A 15,267-nucleotide genomic window follows, 5' to 3' on the forward strand; every position below is an offset into this window, starting at 1 on the left:
TGTTATATTTCCTTGAACCTATTATGGACATAGATTTATATTTAAAATGTTTTTTTATTTCTTGAATTATTTTTTAAAATCAGTTTCTCTTACTTGATCTTGTCTTAAATATTTGGTGATATTCTATTTATTAATGAAAGACTATGCTCTCAGTATAGGTAGATGATGTAAGCTTTCTTTGCAGTTTGTCTCTGGGTCAGACCTCTTTCCTGAATATATGGGTAACTGAAATCTGTGCAAATGTGTGAGGCATATTGATGGGCAAGATTCACTTTAAGTATAATACAAGAAGAAGCAAACAGGCTAGTCTTTTTCAACTGTTACAATAAGGAAAAATTTACTCAGGGAAGAGAACACTTTCATGTATACTTTTTGTCTTCTTGGCACCTTCAGATAAGACTCAAAATTTTGTGCATTCCTGCAATCTTTTTTTTTTTTAATTTTATTATTTGTTTATTATTTTGGCTGTGTTGGGTCTTTGTTGCTGCGCGCGGGCTTTCTCCAGTTGTGGCGAGCGGGGGCTACCCTTCTTGTGGTGCGCGGGGCTTCTCATTGTGGTGGCTTCTCTTCGTTGTTGAGCACGGGCTCTAGGCACACAGGCTTCAGTAATTTGGTGCGTGGGCTACAGCAGTTGTGGCTTGCGGGCTCTAGAGGACAGGCTCAGTAGTTGCGGCGCACGAGCTTAGTTGCTCCATGGCATGTGGGATCTTCCCAGTCCAGAGATAGAATCCGTGTCCCCTGCATTGGCAGGCAGATTCTTAACCACTGCACCACCAGGGAAGTCCCTCCTGCAATCTTTAATTAACAAAGGAATAGGAAAAAATGAAACCTATTAATGAAGAAAGAAGTGTGAGACATGAAAGTCTCTGTATTTTAGCTTGGAAAACTCAACCCAATAATATTTGGATGAGAATACTAAAACTCCCTGGTTCCTTCACTTATACTATACAATTAAATGATGAGGCAAAGGTCCTTACTCATTCTCCCAGAGCAACATCATAATTTATGGGGCTAGATGAAAAATCTGAGACAGCCTGTTATTGTTGGGATAGATAGATTGTACCAGGATCTGAGCCTGGTAATTTAGATGTATAGTGGTAAATAAATGATAGCTTCTTAACTCTTGTTGACCAAGAATCTTTTATGCATTTTTTTTCTCTTTATGTTTGGTAACTAAATGTCAAGTTACTGTACTTACATCATTGGCCTTGTGAGTAAACAATTATCCGTGAGGGGCTGGTAGCAAGGAAAGAAAAGGGAAGTAAGAATGTTGAGGATGCAATTTTTTACAGCAGCTGGGATAGTAAAAAATGAATGTTCAGACATATAAAAATATCTTTTAATATGTGGCTATGGTCTTGTCTTAGATGGATTACTTCTGTGGCTCTGACTCAGACTCATGTGCTTCTCAAAATCCCTTTTCAAAGGAGATTATTCCATTTTTCTTGTTATATACCAGATTTTTTTCTCTACCAATGGTCTGTTCCAGCTATCATTGGCTCCACTCCATTGCTGGATTATATTTCTGTTTCTTCAAACCATTCTACTCTTCTATGATGTTATGACAGTGTTCTGTTTTCTGCAGTGCTGCATACCCATATGCCTGGAATATAGTAGGTAATTAATTCATTTCATTGAATGAATTAAAAATGCACAAATCAGGCAGCTAGTTGTACACATGGTGATAAGTATTTTCCTAAATGTGCACTTTGTAGAAGAGTTAAATCATAATTAAAACCACCTCAAGATCAATCACCAAACTCTTTGATGGTGAAGCCATTCTGTCATGCCCATTTAATTATAGTGATTCTGGTCATACTGCCCTAGAAATTTGAGGCCCAGATTTTGATAGATTCATGTCTTGTTCATATCTTGGGGTTTGGATTTCATCTTTGTGGATTTTTTTATATTTAATTTGTTATATTTTGCCATATTTTAAACTTAAGGTGCTTGCTTCCATTGTTGGTAATTATCAAGTTACCACATCTTAAATAACATTGTGGTTTTAAGGTGGTTAATATTTACTAAATCAATATTAGAGTTAAAACAGCTAAGACAAAGACATAATTTAATTTTCATTTACTTTTTCAATTTATATTTAAATGATCCAAGGTTTTCTTGGTTATAAAAAACATAAAAATCCAAAATTCTCTTGGTTATTTGGTTTATTAGCCTGCCAAGGAGGAAAAAGTAAATAAATGCAACCAGGTGTTGGACACAGATGTATATTGCTATGCTAGTAATATGCCATGCTCTTCCAGTGAAGATATCCCAGTATATTTTTTGCCTGATCGTAGGTCATTGCAATACAAACTCAAGACTCTATTTAAAGAGGAAACAATTATAACTCAATATATAATTAAATATTTTCTTTATTCACCTTCTTCATCTGTTCAAATGCCCAATAGGTACAGTAGTCATATTCAGGAACATATTGGATCACAGTCATAAACTCTGGTGGGCAGAGTCAGAATAATATATGATAAGTGGGTATCAAAAGATGGACAAAACATGATCGAATTGAAATTTATGAGCTGGGAACACAAAGATCCAGACTATGCAATAGTAAAGATCACTGCCCCTGAAGCCAAACCACCTGGGTTCAAACCCTGGCCCAATTACTTACTAAGTGTGAGATTGGGCAAGTCACTTGACCTCTCTATGTCCACATTAACTCATCTGTGAAATGGAGATGATACAGTAGTAACAACTAACTAACAGGTAATTGTGAGGATTAAATGAGTTAATATGCATTGCTCAGAAGAGTGATTAGTACATAGTAAGCAGTGTTAAAAAATACTTTTATCACTACTACCTGAGGGAATGTATTATAGTATTCATAAAGAGGAGGTGATAGGCAGTGTTGTCTTTAATGTCTCAAAGTTGAACATTAGGAATTATGTACTCTTTTCCATGGCAAGGATATCCATTGGTTGGACTCTGCTACATGGGTAATTCAAAATTCTTTGAATTTTTAGTGGAAAGCATATATAAAAGAATAATATATATAAACACTCTAGTCAAAATTATTGATTACTTATCTATTTGTCCCTTTCTAATTGAAACATTATTTCTTTCACGTATCCAACCCTCAACTAGGTAGGTATCTATTATGCTTAAAAGGAAGCTGACCCCATCTTTTTGAAGTGGACTTGATTTGGTGGAAAGGTGATCCCATCCTCCATCCTCTGTGCAAGTGTTTATCAACTAAGGTTTAAGTTAATCACTATGTAGTACTTCCCTTAATTCTCTAGTAATACTTAATAAAACACCTAGGGAAGTTAAAATGGTTTTCTTTGTGTGATATTTGCTTGATGTTAAGACAGAGTCAAAGCCAACCACAAAAAACAGGTAACAAGTGTTGGCATGGATGCGGAGAAAAGATAACACTTGTGCCCTGTTGGTGGGACTGTAAACTGGTGCAGCCACTAAGAAAACAGTATGGAGGTTCCTGAAAAAATTAAAATTAGAGCTACCATATGATTCAGCAATTCTTCTAGCAATATATCCAAAGGAAACAAAAACAGTAACATGACAAGGTAGCCGCACCTCCATTTTCATAGCAGCATTATTTACAATAGCTAAGACATGGAAACAACTTAAGTGTCCATCAATGGATGAATGGATAGGAAGTGTTCTGTAAATATGTGCATATGTATACTATATATATATAGTATACATATGCACATATTTACAGATACAATATATATAAAATATATATTATATATACACAAATAAATACACATATAATATATATTATATATGTATATATTGTTCAGCCATAAAATGAGGAAACCTTACTATTTGCAACAACATGAATGGAAATTGAAGGCATTATGCTAAGTGAAATAAGTCAGACAGAGAAAGACAAATACTGTACGATCTCACTTATATGTGTAATCTAAAAAAATAGAAACAAAACCAAAAAAAGCTCACCAAAATAATTGAAAAATGAACAGATTTGTGGTTACAAGACATAGGGGATGAGGGGAGGGGGAATTAAAAGAAGATGGTCAAAATACAAACTTTTCAGTTGTAAGATAAATGAGTACTAATGATGTAATGTACAACATGATGACTATAGTTAACACTACTGTATGATATATAAGAAAATTGCTAAGGGAGTAGATCCTAAGAGTTCTCATCACAATTTTTTTCTTTTCTTTTTATCTTATCTGCATGAGATGACGGATGTTAACTTATCCTATTATGGTAATCAGTTTATGATGTATGTAAGTCAAATGAGTATGCCGTATACCTTAACCTTATACAGTGATATATGTCAGTTATTTCTCAATAAAACTGGGGAAAAAACCTAAAACCAATGAAAGAAAGGTTTTTCATGAGGTTTTTCATGTTCTTCTACACATTATTGTGTATGAAAAAGAAGCCTGGATTGCCACAACCCTCCTGTTACTGTAGTGAAGATGAAGGTGACACATGGAGAGGAGAGAGCCAAGAGAATAAGGGAAGTCAAGCTAGAGCCCTTACAGAATGACAACAGATTATCGACTGAGCTATAGACTTTTCCAGTTATGTATTGTAAGATAACACTTTCTTCCTTCAAATCTGTTTTCTATTTTCTCTTTGTTGCAACTGAAAGTACTATAACCAATGTATACACACATTCATGCACTCTGTGCATTTATGTTGCAGAAGAAAATCTATGATAGTCTTCATTTGATAGCAAACAAGAGAAAACCCAAGTTGAAAGAGATTAATTATGATACAAAAATCAATCAGATCACATGCTTTGAAGTTAAGAGGCATGGTGTGCAATAGGACTGGCTTAATTCCATGGATACAGCTCAATTTTTCTCTGATTCTCTAGGGCCTGATTTTTTTGGTGTGTTGGATTTATCTTCCTGCTGGTAGTACGATGGCTGGCAGGGTTCCATACTTTATAATCACATATCATGATATCCAGGATAAGAATAATGCCTTTCTTTCAAATGAAGGGAAACTTTTTTACTTAGGGGCATTCATTGAACATCCATTTGTGTTTTATTATAGTTTCACCTCCTGGAAAGTGTTAATTTACTTAAGCTTCAATCAGTTATTGACAAGGGGGATGGGATGGCCATGACTAGCTTAGACTATAAACCAAAGTAAAACCCCAATGCATATACTGAGAAAAGCACAGTATTTACTAAACTACCTTCAATTCAAAAGTTAATAATGACTAATATTTAGTGAGTATATAGTATGTTGCAGACAGTACTGTAAGGATTTTACATTTATGTTGTCATTATTTCTCACAGCAAAACTTCAATTTAGATATTATTATGTCTACATTTTGCAAGAGAGAAAAATAATGCAAAAGAACCAAGTCACACTGTTTTGCAAGTGTCATGACATCTATATTCCTATCCACCTTCAGAGACCATGCTCTTAATCACTAGGCAAGGTTATATTTCTATTACTCATAGCAATGGAAGGAAGATCAACTGCAAAACATTATGAATGAGAGTTCATTCTTGGACCTTGTGATTTACTGTAAATCCATTTGGTTGAAATCAACAAATATTAGCATAGTACAAGTATGAGGTGAACAAGTTCATGGAAAGGAAAGGGTATATGTGTCATTTAGAGAGTAGAGCTCTCTGGAATTTCTCTTTGAAGGAGATGTCTCCAGTTTGAGAATTTTGCTTTCCTTTTTATGAGGTAAAAGGAGTGTGGTTTATTTTTTTAAATAAATATGAAATAGAATATCAGAGATATTCATAGTATGGAAAAGTACAGAATAACCATGTAATGGCCTTAACAAACAAAATGTCTACAAGAAAGCTTTCGTTTGATTAAAAAAAAATAAATTCATTAAATTGACAGTGCTATTTAATGATGAATACATGTAACATCAGCATTGTAAGAAGAAAGTAGAATAGTGAAAGATAAAATTATTTTATGACAACCAACAACACAATCCAGCCATCTATAAAAACTTGTGTGAATCCTCACTTTCTCTAAGAAAAACATACAATAAATATACGGCTGAAACTGTGTTCTCTTTCTTATAGATATTGTATGTCTGCGTGTGTGCATGTGTTTGTCTTTAATTAACTAGGAGAAAGGGTGTACCTCTTAATAACACTAAATTGAGCCCTACACATACTTTTATCCATTCATTTCCTATATTTTTATTTTAAACTACTATTACTTTAAATCAAAAATTGGCTGGCATGTATCAGTGTACCCAGAATGTAAAATTACAGCTTCCTCAGTTCTAGGGCTATTTGTTGGTTTCACACATGGAAACTGAGGCTATGTAAACTGGGTGCAAACTTGGGTAAATGAAGTTAATTGTTTTTTTAATGTAATAATAGAACTTTATATATAATATCATAATAGTCTCCAATGTTGATAATAATTGAACCTCTTTCTTTCATAACTGTTCTATCTGAGAAAAGAGGATTATTCATGTAGAGTCTCCTTGTCTTTCACTTTTTGTTGGCTTATCAATGGTATCTGTGGCAACCCAAACTATGTTCCACTAAGATCTCTCTTCAAACTAGAATCTGTCATGAGAAGAACTTAGTTGAGTGTCTCCAACTGTGGTGTAAATACTTTCATGATCTACTTGAGATTTCAGGCTGAAGTTATGCTTTTCCTAGAAAGCACACAGACAATATAAGACAAACAATGACAGAGCATGATGGGAATACCAGTGGCTGGCCATTTCTGCACAACCGCTGCCTTAGAGTTCCCCATTTAGCTGGCCAAGGCTTTCTCAGAAGTACACTGAAGTCTGAAAACTTTCCTACCTAATCTACCTTCCTTCCTCCTCCCCCTTCACTGGTTTCAGATCTATATAATAACCTAAATGCTTTTGTTTCCTAATCCTGATCCTTTCACAGGCATTGTCTCCAATAAAACGGCTGCACTTTTAAGTCTGTCTTGGCATCTGCCTCCTGAAGAATTCAATTGGCACTTGTCAAATGTGAGATTTTCATCATGCTTTCTATCTTCTTTGTGAAGGTTTTCCATAAGAAACCAGGGAAATCCTTATCAGTGAGTGGAAATGCTAGCAAAACACATTTATTTTTGTGAGTAGATATTACTAATTAATTCAAATATATTTGAGAGCTTACTATGTTCCACACTCTTCCATGCACTTGAAATATATCAGTGAAAACAGTGATATAAATAAGCAAAAATCAATAAAGAAAAATATATATTGCTCAGCCAAGGTGTCAAAAACTTAGCTGTTTACTAAAAAAAATATTTCTAGATTGTCAGCTCACACTATATTCCAAAATAACAACTAAATTTATTAAGTATTAAATTTAAAATAAGAATAAAAATAACCCACAGAAAACAAAACTAAAACTATAGAAGGGCTAGAAGAAAACTGTTGCAAATATACATCTGTTCTCTATCTGGGAAAGGTATTTTTCTTCATAAAAACAATTGAATTCATTACAAAAATATACCATTACTAAGCTGTAGGAACTTCTGCACTTCAAAGACGTGGCCATGATTTCTATTCAAGTGGTGAGTACCATGCTAACATCTTTTAATATGGAACCACCATATTCTTTCCAATTGCATCAGACACATGGAAGAAGATTGACACTCAAAAGAACAAAGGAATCTTACAGAAAAATGAATAACTAAATCTACAGAAATTAAGAAAAAACATTAATAGTTTACCCAACTTCACATCTTGCGACAGGTATTAAAAGTACTTCATCAGAGATATAAAAAGACAGCCATGGGACATCCCTTGCGGTCCAGCTGTTATGACTCCACACTCCCAATGTGAGGGGCGGGGGGGGGTTCGGTCTCTGGCTGGGAACTAGGATCCCACATGCCCCCACATGCCCCCACATGCTTGGCGGCATGGCCAAAAAAGAAAGACAGCCATAACCTCAAACCACAAACTGTGGGGCACACTTGCCAAAACTCTAAAGCCTGAACTAAGATGAGGAACGTGTTAAGGGTTAACATTTGTTGCCTTTAAACTTTAGCAAAATACATATTCTCCACAAGTATCACCTTCATGGAAGGCATATGTGAGTATAGTTTGATTAGGGAGATTAGACTTAGTTCAGTACAGGTCCTAGGTTTTAGGTGGAATGTCCAGAAAGTAACCCAGTTAAAGTAACTAGGTAGGGAAGCTAAGAGAAAAATCAAGCTGATAAATAACTTCTTTTATTTAGGATTTAGTTTCCTAGCTCCAGGAGACTAAAGAGAGTGAAGTGGAGTGAAAGAAGGAGTCGAGCCAGACCACCAAATACACAGCCTGAGCCTGAACAGGAATTGTTATGAGACCCATGAGTTTCTTAAGCAAACTTGAGGGGAATTGTGTCCCTTGTTCAAAGAATGTGGTCAGATACAAAGAAAATAGAAGAGTGTGTGTTCTAGAAAATGTGCCCTTTGCGCCTTATTCCCAACTGCCTCTCCCAACACTGTATTTTCTGGAGGCCATTGCTCATTCAAAGATGAGTTTTAATGGGAAATAAACTAATAAAGTTTCTATGCATAAAAACTTCCAAACATAACAGGAATAGACACATAATCAAAAGATAAATATCATACACCTCAAGAAGAATCACTCCATAAAAACAGAGGAAGACATTAGAAATTATCTTTCAAAATCTCAAAATAATGAAAGAAAACATTATCTTTTTTAAAAGAAGTATAGAAATGAGAGAGAAAAGACTTAAAAGAGCAGAAGACCATAGATCAGTGCAAATGAAAAGCTTGAGAATAGAGCATGGGGAAGAAATGGAAATGAATTAAAATATCAAAGGTACTATAGAAACAAAAAAAGATAAAATAAAATGGCTGAAAAGAATGTCAGAAATATGTTGATAGATTTGAGCCAAAATACATAACAAAAGGAAAATGCCAACTAATTAAATAAGACTACAAAACATTAAAAATATAGTAACAAAGGACAGCTGGGCCACACATGGTTAGCGGTTTTGAAGAGAACAGAATGCATAGAATACAAAATCTATTCAAATATATGATAGGTGAAAATTTTGAAACAAATAAAGACTGGAATCTGTAGATTTATGGAGTGTGCTATTTACCAGGGAAAATTGATAGAGAACAATAGACACCAGACATGTCTTGGGGTTTTAACATCACTAATAATTGGTGTCCAGACAGAAAGGAGCAGCCTCTTATACTAGAAGGCAGTGTATTCTTACCAGTAAATGATGTCTACAGATCTGAGAGACTTGAAATATAACCCTAAATATTTTCCTAGATAAATTTTCATCATGGATAACAGCAGCAGATGCATGATCACGTGTCCAAGAACTTTAGCAAATTCAGTGTCAGACAAATAGACAAACAAAATTATTCTATGACAACCAGTATACAGAGCTCAGTACCTTAGAAACTACCTTGAGGAGGTAGGAAGAGAATTGTGGGGAGTAATGAATCCTTTTAATTATAAAGCTGAATTCAGCCATAGTTACTATTAGTATAGAAAGGAAGTATGAACATAACTATATTAATAACATAAATCAAGGGAGTAAGAAACAGAGACATATAAATGTGCATTACACTGTCTTTCCTAATAGGGAGTAAATAGAAACTGTATTAATTGACACATAACTTTAAAAAACACTGGAAAATGTCAGTGATTCCAACAATCTATGTCAAGGGTATATGGGGTCTTTGTTTTATTGTTCTTGTTTATTATCTGTGAATTTCAAAACTTTCAAAATAAGTTGTGACAAAATGTGAAAATCATTTGTTGTTTAAAACTCTAATCACTTCAAGTTTTCATTATCTTTTTTAAATCTTAACTTTAGAAGAATATTTTAGGAAATAATATCACTTTTGGTAAAGAAGCAATTGCCTAAATTTTAGCAATTCTACTAGTTTTTTTTTTTGGCAATTTTGGGTTACATTCAATTAAAATTAAATACAACAATTTTATTAACACTAGAACACATCTCTAAAATTAAATCTGTATTTCTTTTCTTTCTCTCTAGAGAGTTATCTGGAATAAAGCTGATCAAATATTATGGATGTTTCTAGTAATTGGGATTTGGATGATTTTTTAGAAAGCCTATTTTTCTCATATCCCTGAAAAGCATGATTTTTTAAAATTAAATAACATGGAAGTAAAGTTTTATACACACACACTGTGCACATATGGATAAATTGTCAGAAACATAATAGCAGTGAGAGTATACATCTTTTAGACTTTGAAAAACATTTTTTATGATTTGGAAAGTACCTTTATTAAGTTTGTTACATATTCAACTACTATAGAATATACCTTCTTTTCAAGTAGCAAAAAAAATCAATTGCAAAAAAATAGCATTTGCTAAAAAATAAAATTATAAATGTCAGATTTAATGTAACAACAAAAATTCAGGGAAAATTACCACAAATGTAACAGGAAATGGGTTTCCTTAACATTTAAAATTTCATCATATTATAAAGAAAATATACATGTGCTGGTAAAGAATCTAGGAAATGAATAGAAAGTTAGAAAAAAATAAAAAAGAAAATAATCGTCAAACATTTTATAAACCTATAGTACTTATAGAAATTGAATATAAAAATGATTACACAGCACCTTTGATTTGGGCTATTTTTAAAGTAAGAATTAGCAAGTTTTAAGAGTAAGTTTAGAAAGACAATCCTCATTACCTTCTTACTAGTTTCTTTTTTTTCCCTTGAATTTATTTATTTACTTATTTTTATTTTTGGCTGCATTGGGTCTTTGTTGCTGCACGTGGGTTTTTCTCTAGTTGCGGTGAGCGGGGGCTACTCTTTGTTGTGGGCTTCTCATTGCAGTGGCTTCTCTTGTTGTGGAGTATGGGCTCTAGGTGCAAGGGCTTCAGTAGTTGTGACATGCGGGCTCAGCAGTTGTGGCACATGGGCTCAGTAGTTGTGGCATGTGGGCTCAGTAGTTGTGGATCGTGGGCTCTAAAGCTCAGGCTCAGTAGTTGTGGTGCACAGGCTTTGTTGCTCTGCAGCATGTGGGATCTTCCCAGACCAGGGCTTGAACCTCTATCCCCTGCATTAGCAGGCGGATTCTTAACCACTGCACCACCAGGGAAGTCCTCTTCTTACTAGTTTCAACATTGGAACAGTGTTAAGGAAAAAAATTTTCCAGTACAGTCAGTTCTTTTAAAAAATATCCTTGCCTACAATGTGTCCCAAAAATATAATTTCTGGGGATTTATCCTAAGGAAAAAAAATATCTGACAATGATACTGAAGCTGTTGGTGACATGGTATGAAATATTGTGAGAGAGATGGACTCTGGAGAAAAACTGCCTGAATTCAAATCTTATTACTGCCTCTTACTAGCTGTGTGACCTTAACGTCACTGTGCCTCAGTTGCTCTTCTGTAAAATAAGGATAAGTATAGTCACAGTGTTCTTATGAAGATTAAATGAGTCCAAATAGAAATGTGGTAAGAAGATCTAGTACTAGCTGTTATTATATGCAAATATCCCATATTTATATTTATAACAACAAACACTATAAACAAACCTAATGTTTAAAAATAGTGCAATGATTAAATAATTCATAGTCCCCATGTAGAACTCTGAAACCACTATGAGATCTTTCTTGACATGAGGAAATATTCATTCATAGATTAACACTAAGGGATTGAGGCAGATTATAAAAGTTATCAAAAGTAATTAGTTCTAATATTTGGTAAATATTCCAAAATGTTTATAGGAATCTAGTGAATTATACCTGATTTTTCTTTCATGTTAATTACATTTTGCAAATTTATACATGCACCTTGCACCAAATTTTTATGTTGAGCATGTATTGCTTAAACAATCAGAAATGAATGATTTAAAAAAATTAAGTCACTCATAAAACAAATACACAGTAGCTACTTTATAATCTAAAATGTATTTTTCCTGAATTAGAGAAATTCCGTATACAATGGATTAAAAATAGACCCAAAGTAAGTATATTATACATTTTCAGAAGACCAATGAAAAAGAGAAGATCCTGAAAACTTGCTGCTGTGGTTTGAATGTTCACGTCCCTCCAAAATTTGTATGTTGAAAACCTGATGTCCAAGGCAAAGGTACTAGGAGGTGGGGCCTTTGAGAGGTCATTAGGTCATGAGGGTGGGACACTCATAAACATAAAAGTCTTTGGCATTTTGTTATTTCTAACCCAAAAAGGAATAAGATGTTTCTAGAAAGGGGGGGAAATGGTCACAATGTCTCAAGTATGAATGATTACAGAATACTCAACAGCACATTGGAAGCTGAAAGACAATAGACTTTTTCTTCTAAATCCTGGGGGAAGGAAATTTTTTCAACCTAAAATCTTAAGTTAGCTGAATGATCAGTCACATACATATAACTTCTGACATGCAGGGACTCTAAACATTTGTCTTTTATACAATCATTCTCAGGAAGTTTTTGGAGGATATACTACACAAACTTGGATGAGCAGAACAAGAAAGAGAATGACATAGGATACAGGAAGCAGCATATCCAACAAAGGAGAGAGGCAAAGAGATTCCCTCAGATGATGAGAATGAAGATGCCAGGATGAGAGCTTATATTGGGCTAGAGGGAAAACAGTCTAGAATGGACTATATCAAACTGCTCTAGGAAGGATGTATTTTAGAAGATTAATTAGAATGCTTGATTCATTTGGATTTATTGTAACATATTTTTAAATATTGGCAAAGATGTAAGGTTAAATAATAGAAAATATAAAGAGAATTTTAAAAATGGAAAAATTCAAATCATTTATTAATTCTAGCAAAAAAGAAAGTTATACATGAGAGACATAATCATAGTAGACAACATGTCTAATTATAATGTAAATGCTACATATTTAACTAATCAAAAGTACAACTTAACTACAGGCATACCTTGGACATATTGTGGGTTTGGTTCCAGACCACCGTAATAAAACAAATATTGATACAAAGCAAGTCACACTAATCTTCTGGTTTCCCAGTGCATATAAGTTATGTTTACACTCTACAGTAGTCTAACTGTGCACTAGTATTGTCTAAAAAAATAATGTACATACCTTAATTAAAGATGCTCTATCACTTAATTGCTGAAAAATGCTAGCCATCATTTGAACCTTTAGCAAGTTGTAATCTTTAATCTTTAGCAAGTGGTAATCTTGCCTCAATGTGTTGACTACTGACTGATCAGGATGATGGTTGCTGAAGGTTGGGGTGGCTGTCAATTTCTTAAAATGAGACAACAATGAATTTTGCCACATTGACTGACCCTTTCACGAATGCGAATGATTTCTCAATAGCGTGCAATGATTTTGATAGCTTTTACTTAAAGAACTTCTTTCAAAACTGGAGTCAGTCCTCTTAAAACCTGCCCCTTCTTTATCAAGTAAGTTTATGTAATATTCTAAATCCTTTGTTGTGTTTCCAACAATCCTTACAGCACCCTCACCAGGTGTAGATTCTATCTCAAGAAACAACTTTCTTTACTCATCCGTAAGAAGCAACTCCTCATTCATTAACATTTATCCTGAGATTGTAGAAATTCAGTCCCATCTCCAGTCTCCACTTATAATTCTATTTTCACCACATCTGCAGTTACTTCATCCACTAAAGTCTTGAACCTTTCAAAGTCATCCATGAGGGTTGTAATCAACTTCTTCCAAACTCCTCTTAAAGTTGACATTTGGACGTCTTCCCATGAATCACTAATGTTCTTCATGACATCTAAAATGGGGAATCCTCTCCAGAAGGTTTTCAATTTACTTTGCCCATATTCATTGGAGGAATCTCTATCTATGGCAATGGTAACCTTACAAAATTTCAAGAATAAGACTTGAAAGTCAAAATTACTCCTTGATCCATGGTCTGCAGAATGGATGTTGTGTTAGCCAGCATGAAAACAATATTAATATCGTTATACATCTTCATCAGACCTCTTGGGTGACTAGGTGCATTGTCAATGAGCAGTAGTATTTTGAAAGGAATCTTTTTTTCTGAACAGTAGGTCTCAACAGTGGGCTTTAAATATTCAATAAACCATGTTGTCAACAGATGTGCTGTCATCTAGGCTTTATTGTTTCATTTATAGAGCAGGCAGAGTACATTTAGCATAATTCATAAAGGCCCTAAGATTTTCAAATTGGTAAATTAGCATTAGCTTCAACTTCAATTCACCTGCTGCATTAGCCCCTAACAAGAGAGTCAGCCTGTCCTTTCAAGCTTTGAAGCCAGGCATTGACTTCTCGTCTCTAGCTATGAAAGTCTTAGATGTCCTCTTCTTCCAAGAGATGGTTGTTTTGTCTACACTGAAAATTCGCTGTGTAGTGGAGCCACTTTCGTTAATTATCTTAGCTAGATCTTCTGGATAACTTGCTGCAGCTTCTACATCAGCACTTACTGCTTCACCTTGCACTTTCATGTCATGAAGTTGGCTTCTTTCCTTAAACCCATGAAACAACTTCTGCTAGCTTCAAACGTTTCTTCTGCAGCTTCCTCACTTCTCTCAGCTTTCACAGAATTGAAGAGTTAGGCTCTTGTTCTGGATTAGGCTTTGGCTTAAGGGAATGTTGTGGCTGGTTTGATCTATCCAGATCACCAAAACATTCTCCATATCAGCAATAGGCTGTTTCACTTTATTATCATTTGTGTGTTCACTGGTGTAGCACTTTTCATTTCCTTCAAGAACTTTTCCTTTGCATTCACAATGTGGCTAACTGTTTGGTGCAAGAGGCCTAGCTTTCTACCTGTCTCAGCTTTAGATATGCCTTCTTCACCAAGCTTCACTATTTCTAGCTTTTGATCTAGTGAGAGACAGGCTACTCTTCCTTGAACACTTAGAAGCCACTGTAGGGTTATTAACTGGCCTAATTTCAATATCGTTGTGTCTCAGGGAATGGGGAGGCCTGAGGAGGGAAAGAGATGAGGGAGAGAGCAGTCAGCAGAGCCATACAACATTTATGGATTAAGTTTGCCATTTCATGTTGTGGTTCATGGCATCGCAAAACAACTACAATAGTAACATCAAAGATCCCTGGTCACAGATCACCACAACAAATGTAAAAATAATGGAAACATTTGAAATATTGCTATAATTACCAAAATGTGAAACAGCAAATGCTGTTGGAAAAATTGAGCTGATAGACTTGCTTGACACAGAATTTCAATTTGTAAAAGTAAGCAATATCTTCAAAGTGCAATAAAAAGAGGTATACCTGTACGTTGGAAAGAAGGATACTTAGGTAAAATGTAATGAAGTGGGAGAAAGTGAAAGTCAACTAAATTTCCATCTTCCATAGTGGTAAGTAAGTAAGGCTTACAATGGGAAATCAAGAA

This window comes from Eubalaena glacialis, chromosome 1 (assembly GCF_028564815.1).
Source record: "Eubalaena glacialis isolate mEubGla1 chromosome 1, mEubGla1.1.hap2.+ XY, whole genome shotgun sequence".
Taxonomy (NCBI): domain Eukaryota; kingdom Metazoa; phylum Chordata; class Mammalia; order Artiodactyla; family Balaenidae; genus Eubalaena; species Eubalaena glacialis.